The sequence below is a fragment of the Emydura macquarii genome, unplaced genomic scaffold, assembly GCF_026122565.2.
Source record: "Emydura macquarii macquarii isolate MOO-44397 ecotype Brisbane River unplaced genomic scaffold, CSIRO-AGI_Emac_v2 contig_3128, whole genome shotgun sequence".
In the NCBI taxonomy this organism is placed as follows: Eukaryota; Metazoa; Chordata; order Testudines; family Chelidae; genus Emydura; species Emydura macquarii.
The window spans coordinates 4894304-4909122 of record NW_027133265.1 but is presented as its reverse complement, the minus strand read 5'-3'; the positions used below and the strand labels follow the sequence as shown (position 1 = coordinate 4909122).

The 14819-nt window shown below is 38.7% G+C and overlaps 1 long non-coding RNA gene across 1 annotated transcript; it reads left to right on the top strand.

Annotated features, from left to right (window-relative positions):
- The first annotated feature begins 1343 nt into the window (after nt 1-1343).
- Nucleotides 1344-14547, top strand: LOC137142019 (uncharacterized). The gene is made up of 5 exons (XR_010916822.1): nt 1344-1408; nt 3128-3240; nt 4690-4749; nt 13270-13311; nt 13770-14547. It is a non-coding gene; the product is annotated as an uncharacterized lncRNA (long non-coding RNA).
- Nucleotides 14548-14819: the final 272 nt, after the last annotated feature.

Genomic DNA, 14819 nt, shown 5'->3' with positions numbered 1-14819 from the left:
TTCCAAGTTATTGCTGGTCTTCCCTCTATGTTTCATTCCCTGCAACAACTCCCAATTCAAACTCCTACCGTTGGACCTCACCTTTCACCTCATTGCATCTGCTAAGTTGGTGAGCAATGGAATAGTTAATGCTGACAGACTTTTCATCACTAGGGTTTAAAGATGACAGTTCAATGAGATTAATAGAGGCAGGGGAGTTCACACCTCTAAGTTATTGTCTGAAACTGTCTGTAAACTAAGGCAGCCGTCACTGCATTGGTTACACTTGGAAGGTTTTCTTTACAAACTATGAAGGCTAGAAACTTTAAAAAAAAAAAAAAAGAAAGTTGAGGTTCTGCACAATTTGAGTATGTCCTACAGTCCACATAAAAGCATCAAGCAGGACAAATCTGTCCTGTGGACTATGTTTTTGATATTTTTGTTCTAGACTTATCTTTGAGACATCTTGGATAGTGGTATTTGTGGACTACAGTCCAATGGGATTCAATTGCATATGAGTTGTTGCAGCATGGTTTGTTTCTCCCTTTTGAATTGAGCATGTTGCATGACAACTGCTATGACATTATACATATGAAACTTTCCAGATAATTAATGTTAAAACTACACCAGAAAAGAACTTCACAAATGCATAGATCACTATCCTCTACATTTGGACCCAAGCACATTCCATTGGTACAAAAAGGGTCTTTCCATTCTCTCTGAACCAAAAGTAGTCACTTAATTGTTTTACTATCTTTTTCCTTTTCAAAATGTTTGATTGCCAATAAAGGGCTCAACCCTGGATCCTCTCTCAAGCAAACACCTACTGTAAGATCACATCTAAAGAGAGGAAGAATAAATATTTTTTCACTACCCTTTTCTTTTGTATTTTAATATCAGTAAATGTGAAGGACTTAATCAGAACTGTAACATGTCGATTCTGCAATATCCTAATAATTATAAAATCACCATCACCAGTGGAATTCTGCTACTTACACAGTAACCTATTTGTGTAATACTAGGCTCATTAACAGAATATTTAAGATCCAGAAGGCACAGTGATCTGGAACTAAATGGAATATAAAACAAATAGCTCACTCCATTTAGAGTGGATTTACTGGGAGATGCTGATTTGCATTTAACACAGAAGAACCTTTAAAAAAGAATGGCATTTCCATCGGCCACTGATCATGAAAAAAAGTGCTTTCTGAAAGAAGAGGATGAAGCCATTTTAGAAAGCAGGGTACATTCCCTTGCCACTTTCTCAGGTTTCTTAATCACTTATTTTCTCCTTTAAAAAGAAAAGAACATGATTATAAAGGATTAGGGCCTCTCTTATAGAACCCTCCTCCAAATAGACAGATCTGCTCTTGCTGAGCCAGCTCACTCCCTGGGGTAATCTTGTCTGAGGCACTCTCACAGAATCCAGGTAAGTAGCTCCCAGCCAGATGAGTTGTTTTTATTTCAAGCCTTCTCAACAAAAGAAATCAAAACCTTACATACTCTTCCCTTGAAGTCAGTGCAGACTGACTAGTTAGTTACTTTCCTGAGTCTGGCCCCTCTCATCAGTAACTTCAGCAACCCGAATTTTCCTGGCTCTTACCTCAGTATTAAAGAACCTCACAAAGTCTGCTGTCTGTCCATTTGGTTTCTAGAACAATTCCTCTCTGAAATTGCCCTAATAGTAATGCATTGGGCACACAGCTTCTAACCCCCTCCCCCACTCACAGCTTTCTGGATAATATTGCGGTCTCCCTACTTCACTTCCTGAGGATCAGCCAATTAAGTCCCCCGCCTTGCTCTTTTCCAAGGTGCAGTAGGTAGGGGTAATCAGCCAGCCAGGCACCTGCTGGTCTCTGACCCCAGAGGAATGGTATTCCTTATACCTTCACAATGACCCACAGTGCTAACAAGTCTATCATACTGGTATTTGATTATGATCAAGCTGCAGATAATTCCTCATTTATTATAATACTTTGCACAAATAGCTGTGCCTACCATTAAAATGTAGTGATAGCAGCTCCTTTATTAACATTTTTATAGTTCTTAATTTTTTTTGTAAATTGCATTTTTCATTTTTAAGGGACAAAAGCAATTAAAGCCCAGATTTAAACAAGTATCTAAAAAGAATGATTTAAAAAAGTTATTAAATCTTTCATATAATTGTATAAACACTGTACTTCTAGTTTTTTCATTTATTCCATAGGAAATTGTGGTAGTTTTAGAGATTACACTATGCATTGTTGATGCTGAATCATTATCCATTCCCAAGAAATCAAAAACTGTTAACTGCATAGGGTTTTTAAATCAAAACAGTGATTCAGCAGTCAGCATGCAGTCTTCTTAATTTCCTTTTCCACACGCAATGTGAACATGAAAAAAGATGGATTCATCTACTTTTCAAATAGAGCTTTAGCTAACATAAAATGACTATACAAATATTCTTCAGTTACAAAATCTGAGATTTTTATCAAGATCAAAGCAGATATCATATTACTAAGAATATAATGCATTATAAATTGACACAGGGATACATTTGTTTACCTATAGTATTCTGCATAGGCTAGAATAACACAACTTCTCCCTTGCTTGTTCCGAGGGAGGGAGGGAGTAGGAACTTCATCACTTTTGGGAATGTAGCATACCCCCTCCTCCAGTGTGTCTGCCCAGTGATTCTGAATGGGGAGTAAAGGGTGCGTGGAGCCAAGTTCCTCCAAATGTAAATAAATATTTCTCCAGACTAGCTATTATAAGGAGAAAATTGGAGGATGAAATAATGGGGAAAGGAAAAAGTTAGTGAGGTTTATTGTCAATCATGATGGTGCTTTCATAACAGTTTTTATCTAAAAAAAGCGCTTTACAAATACTAATAATCTAAAGAAGAGGTCTCAACAGCCAGACCATTGGTTTATGACTCAGGTGACTTATTCAGGGTTTACAGAATGTGAAACCTTTCAAATATGAACTGAGTGTAAGGTGATATGGCATTGTCTACCTGAGTTTACGCACAGCCTGCAACAATGACTCAGATCTGTAAACGCCTCTAACCTCACTCCATTCGTCTTAGTAAGGTGTTAACTTTAAAGGCTAATGATAAAATGATGGCACTATAAATTTCATCTTTAACTATTTAATTCCTTTTTCATAGCAAATAGGATGAGGAAGACGATAGGAGTGAAGATAATGGGAGCAGGGGGGAGAACTGAGTATTTCTGCAGGAAAAAAAGGAAGAAGGAAGAAAGGAGAGATGCAAAGATAGAGGTGAGGGAATGAAACAGACAAAGAAAGATGAGAAGGAAGGAAGAGTAACAAAAGACAGAAGTAGTGGTATACACCTGAGTGATGCTGTTTGTGAGAATAAATTACCAAACTCAGGATAACTTTAAAGTATAGTCAGTACATAAAAGCCATTTTCTCCCCTTACTCTGTGTGCAGATCTCTCATTGACTTAACTGGGAGTTCTGCTGTGGATTGAGGGGAATCTATAGACCTAAATTAATATGCCAGTCCATGCACCATAATGAAATATGGAATTTGACCCTGTCCGTGAATTAGTTTGACATCCCTGGTCAAAGATGCATAGGAGGGAGTGATAGAGTTTTAGAAATAGACAGTAGAAATTACAAAGTGACTCCCTTATGAGAAGAATAAAAAAAAGGGACAAGAAAAGGTTTGGAAGGAAGGATGATAGGCTGGCTAAGATACTATATGCTACAGCCAGCCTTTAAGGGAGAGCTGAACTTGTCTCAGTGAGACTGCTTGAACTGGAATTCTGAAGAATGGAATTTAGTATATTGGAAATAGAAGGGGCAATCTGAGGTGTGGAAGTTGCTTTCTTAAATGGCCCTCGGTCCATCTCAGAATAACCTGCATGTACAGCTATTGTAATCAGAATATTCAAGTGCTGTCAGAGAAGGAAATGGAAGGGAACTATGGAGAATTATTAAGTAGATATGGTAGAGTTATAAAAAAGTCCTAGACTCATTCTATTCAAACCTTCACTATTGCCAAAAAAAGCAGTGCCAGACTGCGGGATCAGCAACAGCTCACAAATGGTCAGGGCTAGAAATGGGTGATTTATATCATTAAGCTGGAATTCTCCCTGTTATAGAAGCACAAAGGGTCAAGGCCTAAACCTGCTTCAGTGAAGTCATTGGTAAAACTACTATAGATTTCATAAGGGCAGCACTTGGCCCTTAGGTGAAACATTTCAAACCAGGATGTCTAATGCCAGGCTCCTAAAAACATATCAAAGAAGATAGGGAGAATGAAATTGAAAATGAAATTTAAGGTGACATGGGAAGGGTAATGTGTAGAGAAGGGTTTTTGACAGTCTGATAACTTGATAAGTTGCCTTGCTGACACAGGGGATCCATCAGAAATTGTGGCTGGCCTACTATCTCTCAGCGGCCAAGACCTAATTTATAGTAGGAGGGATGAACACTTTTAAAAAACACCACCCTCTTTTCTGCCACCTCATACACAACAGGTGCAGTGGAGCAGATATGTGTTTGGGTGGACAAGTTAATCATTCAGGTTGGGTGAGTGAGGGTTTTATCTTTATGGTCATGTCACGTAGAGTGGACTCATCTTTATATTGCAGAATGGGGATGGACAGAGATTTTGAGAATTGGATATAGGAGGGGCTGCTGATTAGGACTGAATTTGTAAACTTCCCTGTGATTGCAGTTGCTTTTCTTTCTTCATCAGCTTAAGATGGTGGAGAACATTGAACAGTGGTACCAAGTGCTAGGTGTACAAGAGACCCAGGTAAGTAGTGATGGCAACGGTTTAATCCCTCTATTGGTAAACACTATCTGGTGTTTTATTAGGGACTCAGTTAACCCTCCTTCCTCCCCACCCCCAAACTGCAAGAAGGGCAAACTCTATGGTTTCATCTTTTTGTGCTCTGCTTAACTATGTACCTCTCAGATGCCTCATTTTTACATGGACTGCAGAAGTCCTCAAATTTCTGTAATACAATTCCATAGTTAGCTTTCTTTGCGTAAGTAACTGAAAACTATGAAACACAGCCAGTGCTTCAGAACCAGCTATTGTCAGATATCAGGCTATCCTTCTGACTGTCATCCTTTTTGCTGGCACCTATTCCTTGCAGATACAGAGAGAAGCACAGTTTAAACCCTCTCTAGGAATGTTTTCCACATTCTTCCACTCAGGATATTTTCTGAGTTCCTTTTTACATGTGGTACCATGTGGCATTCAGTGATTACTCCGATCTTGCAAGAGCTCTGCTTTATTCTGTGTTCAGTCCCAGCTGACTGCATATAACAAAAACAAAAACTTCACAATGCCCAACCCAGACTATCTGACTTGTAAATTCAGCTTTTAAAATCCCCAATACCACACAGGGGAGATAAGGTAAAACCAAGATGACATTATACACTAATTGGTGTAATTAGCATTAACCAATAACAATATAATTCCTTTAGTTTCATGTTGTAATGATTTCCAGAGATGCATGTGCTAGTGAAAAAGTAACTGGTTCTTTATTTCATACTACTGAATACCAAGGTGGTGGTGAATGAAATTAATAACATTCCTGATTTGTAGGAAATGAAGTCCCTGTCTTTTTATGTACAGTTGAGACCAAAATCTGAAATCTGAGCAGACCCTTCCTCCAACTAGCTTCACTTCTGACTCAAACCTCAGCTCCAGAATATTCACTCTGCAACACTTAAGAATTATTCAGTTACTCCTGACTCATGAGATAAATGTTGTATGCTATAGGAGCTCATGTTGTAATATCTCTTAGTTTAATTCAGTGTTCGATAGCCTTCAGGTCTGCCTCTCCAAAATGCAAAATAAACTTCTATTGGGCCCTCTTTTGCCTATCACCATGAGTTTACAGGAACTATCTCCATCCCTCTTTCTACTCAAGTTTTCTGCAGAGAAGTAATTAAAAAGTGTGTGTTTGTTTTGTATATAATCTGCTGCAGACATTCTGTCTCTGCTACATATTAAGAATGACCTCTGATAAATGTAAAAGATAAATGTAACTTAACTTATCTTATTTCTCTCCATGCCTTGGAACACAAAGCAAACTAGTGTTTCAATATAGTTTCTCTAACTTATCTAAACGTAACTTATCTTAATTCTCCCCATGCCTTGCAACACAAAGCAAACTAGTGTTTCAGTATAGTTTCTCTTTTTGCATTGGATCTGGGTTCTGTGTTGGCAAATAATGCAGAATTCAAGCTGTGAGACATTTTAATAAAATGATCAAATCAATGATGTTTTTGGTGAACTCTCTAGACATGACGATTTGCTTGACATCAAACCTGGTTGTCTAAAAAAGTATAAATTAAATAACATGTAACATTTGACTTCAAACAAAGAAGAGTGCTATACCATGCTTAACCTTACAGTTATAATCCTTTAGGTGTCCTCATATATTTGATGTGATAATAATAGTTCCTAACTCTTATATTGTACTTTTCATCAGTAGATCTCAAAGGATTTACAAAGGAGGCCAGTATCATTATGCTTATTTTACAAGGGAAGAGAATGAGGTATAGAGAAGTGAAGTAACTTGCTTTAGATCACTCAGAAGGCCAGTGGCAGAGCTAGAACTGGAACTCAGGTCTTCTGACTCCCAGAACAGTGTACTAAGCCATACTGTTTGCTGAGGCCTTGACTTTAAGTAGATTGGACGTAGTTTGAGTAACTGCTTTGTGGAGAGCGGGGAACAGTAGTTGTCAGAATTTGAGAGTAGTTCTTTGAGCATTCTGTTGTTGACAAAAAGCTGTTAAATTTTGATTAATTATGATTTTATTGAAGTGAAAGCAGAGGGCCAGCAATAGTGAAAAAAACCAACAACTTTACTGTGTAAATGTAATCCTAATCTTGTTAGTATTAATATACCTGTCTCCTTCCTTGCGACTGAGTAACCAGGTAGCCACAAACATGGATTCTGAGGGGAGTGAGGACTGGAAGGGCCTAAAAGAGCAAAGATGTACAGATTTTCCACACACATATCCCCAGCATCTGTAGAATTTGGGAGAGTGGGCGAATCTGCTAGTTCTGATGTCTAAATTCCCACTATCCCAGTTTCTACTTCGAGCAAGACAAACTAGCCTCCATCTCACTCCCTGTGATAATGATGTGAAGGAAAATCCATGACATCGTCTACACTAACTTTTGTCTTAAAATTTCATTTAAGTTTTTCTTAAAATATCACTGGTGGAGCTGCACTAATACTGATAAGTGGGACTACTAGCATAGAGAAACTGCCATCTTTTCTGCATGGTCTCTATTTGATTTGCTCTAAGTGGAATTAGACAACAAGCTGGCAAAAATGCTAGCGTTCCATCTACACTAGCATTCCCATCATTGCTCTCACCAGTGGAGCTGAACTGCTGCAACAGTTGTGTGTGTGTGTGTGTGGCGGAGCACAGGGAGGTCAGTGAGAGTTTAAGAAAAATGCTCATGTAGACATGGTCCTAGAGGTCAAACCTGTGGCATTTCATGTCATGTACAGGGCCCAACCATAATTTTTTCAGGCCCAGTACAAACTTGTAACATGGGCCCCCTCCCACACACATACCACAATCCCTCATCCCATACATACAATCTCATGAGCCATGAAAAAGGTTTGAATCCTGAAATTATTGTAACATATTCTACATTTCTGAAAAATGCCCCCCCCCTTTGCTATTTTTGTTTAACAGAACACCCAGCCTGAGAGTCCTACAAGTTTGTTGACTATTTTGTAACTTTTTGGTCATTATATAGGTATTATATCCCATCAATGTCTTGAATATTTTATTCTAATGGACCAATGTGACTGCAAACATTTTATAATTAGGCCAATTAAATTTAAAGCTTTATTTTTCTGGCCTTTTTCATTGCAAAATCATGAATTATCCCCCCAAAGTCAATTTCTCTTGCAAGTTCACACTCAAAAGACAAGATAGCTAGGTGGCTTAACTGTTCTTACCCCATTGTAGAACTCCTGCAGTTTTGATGAGTGCTAGCTTGCTGAAACTTCTTTCAGCTTCTGCCACGGTCATTGGCAGTGTGTAAAAAATCCATAGGGCTATGCACACTTCACTGAAAATTAGTTGCAGTTGTTTTTTGTAGATCTCATTTAATAAGTGGGGGTAGTTCATATTGTTTTCCAAAAGTAGACTTGAAGATTTTTTTCAGGTGCAACATTTCACAAGGAAAATTCTCAGAAAGATCTGTTCTAATCTTCCACCTCACTGGGCTAGCACTGAAAAACACAAAAAGTTGCTGAACACAACTAAAAATGTTAATGTTTCAGAACGGGCTGCAGCAGCATTAACCCCCTACAAGATTTAGTGAATGTGAACCACAAGGAGAATACACAGCAAGTTCATTTTTGGACATAATGCACGCCTGAACACCTTTTATTTTCCCTGACATATTAGAGCCATTATCAAATCCTTGACCTCTACAGTCATTCAGAGGAAGCTGCCAATTAGCATTTCAGCTATCTGTTCTCCTTTTTTAAAATCAAAGTTAATAAACTCAAGAAACCTTTCTTTAATGTTAAATGTACCACTGTCTTTGTTGTGAACTACAAATCACAATATTAACACATGTTGTTCATGATGAGAGGCATCAGGAGTAGCATCACATATGATAGAATAATAAATGGCCTTTTCTCTCTCTGCAAGGATGGCCTTCTGCACACTCTTACCACATAATTCAATAAACTCATTCTGACTCTCCCAAGAGATAATGAGCCTGTCTTTTCATTGTTCTGCCCTCTGTTTGCTTCTGTTTGACTTTAGCCAAATGATCATGAATGATGCTGTCATAATGACCTATAATCTCAAGAGTTCCAAGAAAGTTACCATTGTGTGGGTCAGATTATTATCAGATTATCATCTCCTTGGAATGCTAAACCTCGTGAAGTAAGAAATAAATTAACATCCAACAATCTTTCCAATATTTCTTTCCATCTTGTAGCTTCTGTTAATATTTGTTTGACTGCTATAATTGCTTCCACTGGCAGTAGCAAGTTTTATGTTCTATGCTCTTTTCAGTATATAGTTTATGCCATTTTGTCACAGTTGGTGAATACCCTTCATTTTTTGCCAGCGTACTGCGTTGTTTAAGCCTCCCTTCAGGAAACAGCCAACATGGAAAACAATACAGTGCTTGGTTGGTAGCACTTCAAACAAGCCAGTCCCTTGGTATCTTTTTTTCTCTTGTTGGACGTCTTACCTTTGAGAAGAAATTCAGGAAAATTATGCCCATCAACATCTTTTGGCATTGGCTTTGCTAGCTTCCGCATTTCTTCAAAAGTCAGGACACCAGACAGAACAATTTTTTGATGGATCGAATCTGTTATGTTTTCAGGTCACAAGCCTGGATCTTTGAAAAGACAAGAAGCAGATAGTGTAGCACTACTCTCTCCTGCTTCTTGTAAACCTTTTGAATGTGGTGGTGCTAATGGTGATACTACCTACTATCTTCCAGCATTAGATTAGAGTTACATGATGCACATTCTGGCAGCTTTTCTTTGCCATCATTTGCCAGTGCTACAGATACAGTCTCTATATTGAAATAATTTTCATCTTGATTTTGTTCATCTGCTTCCCTAGTTAGTATATTCCCTGACTGCAGAAAGGTCTTGTCTAATCTGAAAAACTGGAAGATAAATTGGTGTCCTCTAGCTTCTTTTAGTTTCCTTTCTTTTACCTCCTTACATTTCTGGCTGCCTGATTTGCATTTATAGCCACCACCAGACATGGCAGTATGAGGTGTGTATGTGACTGTGAGTGAATTAGACACTTACTCACATATATTTTAGGCCTGCAAATCCTACCAGAAGAAGAAGCAGTACTGGCTCCCACTGTCTTATGGCGCTTTGCTTTGCCCCTCCCACCAGCTGTCCCTCCCTCCTGCCTATGCACAAGAAACTCTGGGGCTGGTAGTTCTTAATCTTGATATGATAGACCATGTCACAGAGAGGAGCAAAAATCTCTCTGTCTCTCAGTCTCAAACTACAAGTCCTCGTTTAACTGCACAAGCACACACTTTCTATTCTAGAGAAGGGCCTGGGCTGGGCCAGCAGGCCCAACAATTCACTGTTCAGCATGTTGCTTGAGACTGCTCTAACACTGCTTCTGACTGGCTCCAGCAAATCTCACAAGATCTGGACAATAGATCCATAGATACAGGGAAATAAGTTTCTATAAATATCCTCAGGCACGGTCTACAATTTAGCCTCAATTTTTTCCTCATGGTAATGGGGGTTGCAGCCTGGGCCAGGATGCCAGGGCCTCCGTGCCCTGGTAAAGTGTACTTTTCCTGTCCCCCTCCCCCATGTGGGGGCCCTGGTCATGTATGCAGGAGTAGCTCAAGTAAGGGACAGTATATATTCATTGTATTTAGATGTAGCTATTCTGTATGCTTAGCAACAAAAAAAAAGTTATGGGCTAGATTGTGGCAGAGACACATACCTGAGTAATGGGTGATACGGAGTTACACCAACCCCAGGGCTTTCCCTGCTGTGCAGTGTGGGATGAGATGCACAGGCACCTTTAATTTGGTGAAGCCTGTTCCTCCTAGGCCATTGTGCCTCCTTTGTGGGTTTAGAACAAGGCTATGGCCCCACCTCTTCTTTGTTCCCTTTGAGGTAATATGTGCCTTCAGAATTGCTTGGAGGGAGCAGAACTGGAATTTGCTGTGACTTTTATGTGGTGTATGCAGTGAGGGGTGTGCAGCTCCTTGTACTCCTCCCCATGCACCTGTGACAGTCATTTGCAACTGGCTTTATATATAGCAAAAATGAAAATGTTGGCTATTTTATTTGAACTCTTTGCATCTTTTTTTTTTTTTTTTTTTTTTAAGGACCACTGGACTGGATTTATGAACTTGTGCCACAAAATCCATTTGAAATAATCATTACAGCTTTTTCCAGCAAACTATAGGCACTTCCAATTACTTTACAAAGAGGCAGCCTGGAAAATGTCCTGGAAATCTAAGATTTAAAGTATTGGGAAAAGCATCAAGATTTCCATTAATTTGCACCAGGTTAGAGAAATGACTACATTATTATAAATTGTTTTCTCTCCTAAACAATTCAGGAAGCACTTTTGCAACTTCTAATTACATTAATTTACAGCAAAGGCTCCTCGGGGTAGCTACTGCTTGCCCTATTTTGGGTCAGACACCGAAGAAACTTTACTCACTACTGTAAAATAGCTCTGAGTGCACCATTAGCAGACAGCTTTATATAGTCATGTTCAACTATCACCATCGGCCAGTGGGAATTTATGAATCTTTAAAAACAAAATATTGAGAGTCAGTAACAATTGAGACCTATTAATAAATCTTTCTTTATCTTTTAAGGAACTCCACACCTGATCAGCAGCTGGTTTACACTCAAAAAATCATGGAGAATTTAGCTTTCCTCTGCGTGTTGTCATAAAACTATAAGAGCAACCATACTTGGTCAAACCAATGATCCATCTAGCCCAATATCTTGTCTCTGACAGTGGCCAATGCCAGGTGCTTCAGGGGGAATGAATAAAACAGGGCAATTTTGAGTGACTCATCCCCTGTCATCCATTCACAACTTCTGGCAGAGATTTAGGGACACCCAGAGCATGTGGAGGGTAGCCCTGACTATCTTGGCTAATAGTCATTGATGGACTTATCCTCCAGGAATTAATGTAATTCTTTTTTGAACCCAGTTATACTTGTGGCCTTCACAATATCCCCTATAATGAATTCCACAGGCTATATCTTTATGACCCCTTTCATAAAAGAAAACACTGCCTACTTTTGCTCATTGTTTCATTTCATCTCTTCTTCCATCTCTTCTTTTTTTCTCAGCTGGAAAAAAGAGTGAGGCTCCAATACCATGTGGTCAGCCAGCTTGCTGAGGATCACTAGCAAGTGCTCTTGAGATCACGATGTGAAAACCTCTCTGTAGGGAAGTACTGCGTTAATCAAGGTTCTGTCTTTGGGCTGTGCTGTATAATCAAAATCCTATTTGTTGCAATCAACAGAGATTTAATCACATATTTTTACAGGATGAAAGTGGTTAGTCTCATGACCCTGGTCAAACTGTAATTTGGATAATTATGTTCTGCCTGCTTTAAATCCTACTGCAGTTTGATTTGGATCTAGAATCAAATTTGTCACCTAAATCACTAACTCAAAGATAAGATTTGTGCATTCTTTTTAAGCAGCAACTTTTGAAAATATGGCCTACAGTAGTGTTTTTCACTTCTCCTAAACTTTTGGGGGTTTTTTTGTGTGGCAGTAAACAGCTGCTGTATTCTGTCCCAGAGATTGCTGCATTTCCAGGGTGAATGAAATGATTGCTGTATTTTGTAATGTTTGTAAAATACTTGGGTTGGTTGTGGGAATCAGAGCAATATAAAATATTACTTTTATTGTTTCTATTTACTACCCTAAATTCATTTCTGCTTCAGTTTTTTGGAGACCGTTTAGTCCATTCTAGGCATTGACATTTAGGGCTAAATTCTTTCTGCACACAAGTCAAGTGACTGGGCTGTATGCCAGGGGATCCACTGGAATCTAGTGGTAAGGAAGAAATCCTCCCCTAAGGCTGTGGAGTATTTGCAGTTTCAGAACTGCAATGGACTCTGAATTCTGTGCTCCGCCTATTGGAGTGGGAGAAATAGTTGATGACTCTACATAGTTGCAGATCCCCCAGCACTGCCTCCACTTCTATGCTGGTCCACCTCAGCTGCACGGTCAACAGAGTATTAGGAGCCACTATGGATCAGGATTCTGGTATGCAGGGCATAAAAGCCCCACTTAGTATCCTGCCCACCCCTCCTATCCAAGAGAATTAGTGTGGTTGTAAAGCAATCTGGGCTTTTCATGACCTGGGTGGGGTAGTCAAGATTTGCCTCTAAAATAGTAAACTGAGCTGGGAAGCTTTTTTTTTTTTTTTTTTTTTTTTAAACTATCCTACACAGTGAACTGATTTCATTTTCCATTTTTATCATTTTATCCTAACTGCGTTTATCAGGATCTGGTGAGATACTTTTATCATGACTCTGTGGTTTCTGATGGAAAAAAAACAATGTATAATTTAAAAGGAATGAAGTGCTTTTCTCTGGTTATCATTCTACTCCAGGCTTTTTTGTTGCAGATTGTAGCAGAATCTTATGCTCATTTCTTCCTGCAGCTTGTGGAAATGATTTTTCTCCTCTTCATTAGAGAGAAATATGCCCAAGGCAAATCTGTGTTTTATTTGTTGGGTTTACTTGCATTTCTGTTTGACCATTAACTGATAGTCTCGCTCTTTCCTTCCAGTGAACTGATGTTATTTATGTCAAGACTTCCACTGCACTCCAGGTAATTGATAATATGCTTAGTAATTTGTATACAATTTGTCATGTTTTTAGTAAATCTTTGATAAACACAACAGATAAAATTCACCCTCCTGCTGTAACTCCATCAATTGCAATGATCCAGTGACTATCTATTTCCATAACGTGTATGTGACTGCATACAGTGAAGTGAAACTGTTGGCATCAGGTTTGAATAAGAATCACTGATAAATATAGGGTGTACCTGTACTGATTATCATCCTTTCCTAAATGGGACCTACCTCTTTTGGATTTGTTAAAAAAGATTCATCCGGATTATCATGAAATCTGCTATTGAGGGTGTGCTGTAGAGGAATATTATCATAACAACTAATCCAGTGCCAGTGCTTTTGATCTTGAGTCAGTTAATTTATTTTATCTGTTTAATGAAGGGGAACACCCAGATATTTGGATAGGAGATAACTAGGTCTTCTGCATTCACAGGTTGCTTTTTACTCCTTCATCCTTGTCATAAATCCTCCTCCCTGGTCGCTGTGACTGTTTTGGCTCTTTTCCTCTGAAGCTGCTATCATGGTACTACACCGCTGATTGGCCAGATGACACATTTCTCTTCTACTCTAAATGCGTCACCTTGGAGACTTACCTAGTCTTCAACAGTGCAAGAAGTGAACAGTGGACCTTATCCTGTGAGAACTGTGAGAATTTTATTGTGATTAAAATTAATCCCCCTAAAATCAGTCATTCTGTTTTCATCTGATGTGACTGTAAAACATGATGTCTTCAGAGTGAGGGAGAAACACAGTGCATTCAGTGCCTCATGAAGCAATTAGTCAGACTTTGCCCATTATTCTTGATTTCATGAAAAATTTAGCATTCTAAGGTAGCTGGCTTTGGTGTTTTCCTTCCACTGGGGCTAAAACAATTGATTCACTAACATATTTTAAAGATGAATATTTTCTCCCTCTGTAATATCATGAAAATGTGTACTTTTAACCCTGCAGCAGAAAACCTTTTTTCAGTAACATTGATTTCAGTAGCTTTCCATTCATCCATCATCCATTGAGGCTGTGCTTATGATTCATTACATTGATTTCAGTGCTTGCAGGTATTTGGAATCTAGAAGCCTCCTGCATAACTTGATTTGTAAATAATTTTTTGTGTAGGATACTGTGAATTATTGTTTATCATCACAAATATGGGAAGCGGTATCAGGTACTGGCAGTGTTTTGACTAGAAGTATTAATGTGGCAAATGAAAAATAAAAGCCTTTCAAAGAAATCTATTATCTAGTGAGACAGAGCTTGGAATTGAGGTTTAGAACTAAATTGGAATTATCATACATACGGGTTTAATACTAAAATTACCACATGCTTGGTTTTAACCCCAACTCTGGTTCTTTCAATGTCAATCCCATTCCTTTGGTTCTGCAGGGACTTGCACTACTAAGGGTACCATGTATGCCAGTTCTGCTCAGCCTATCTACCTGTTCTATGTCACTCATCAGGATTTCTCTCCACTTGAAGCATATAGACA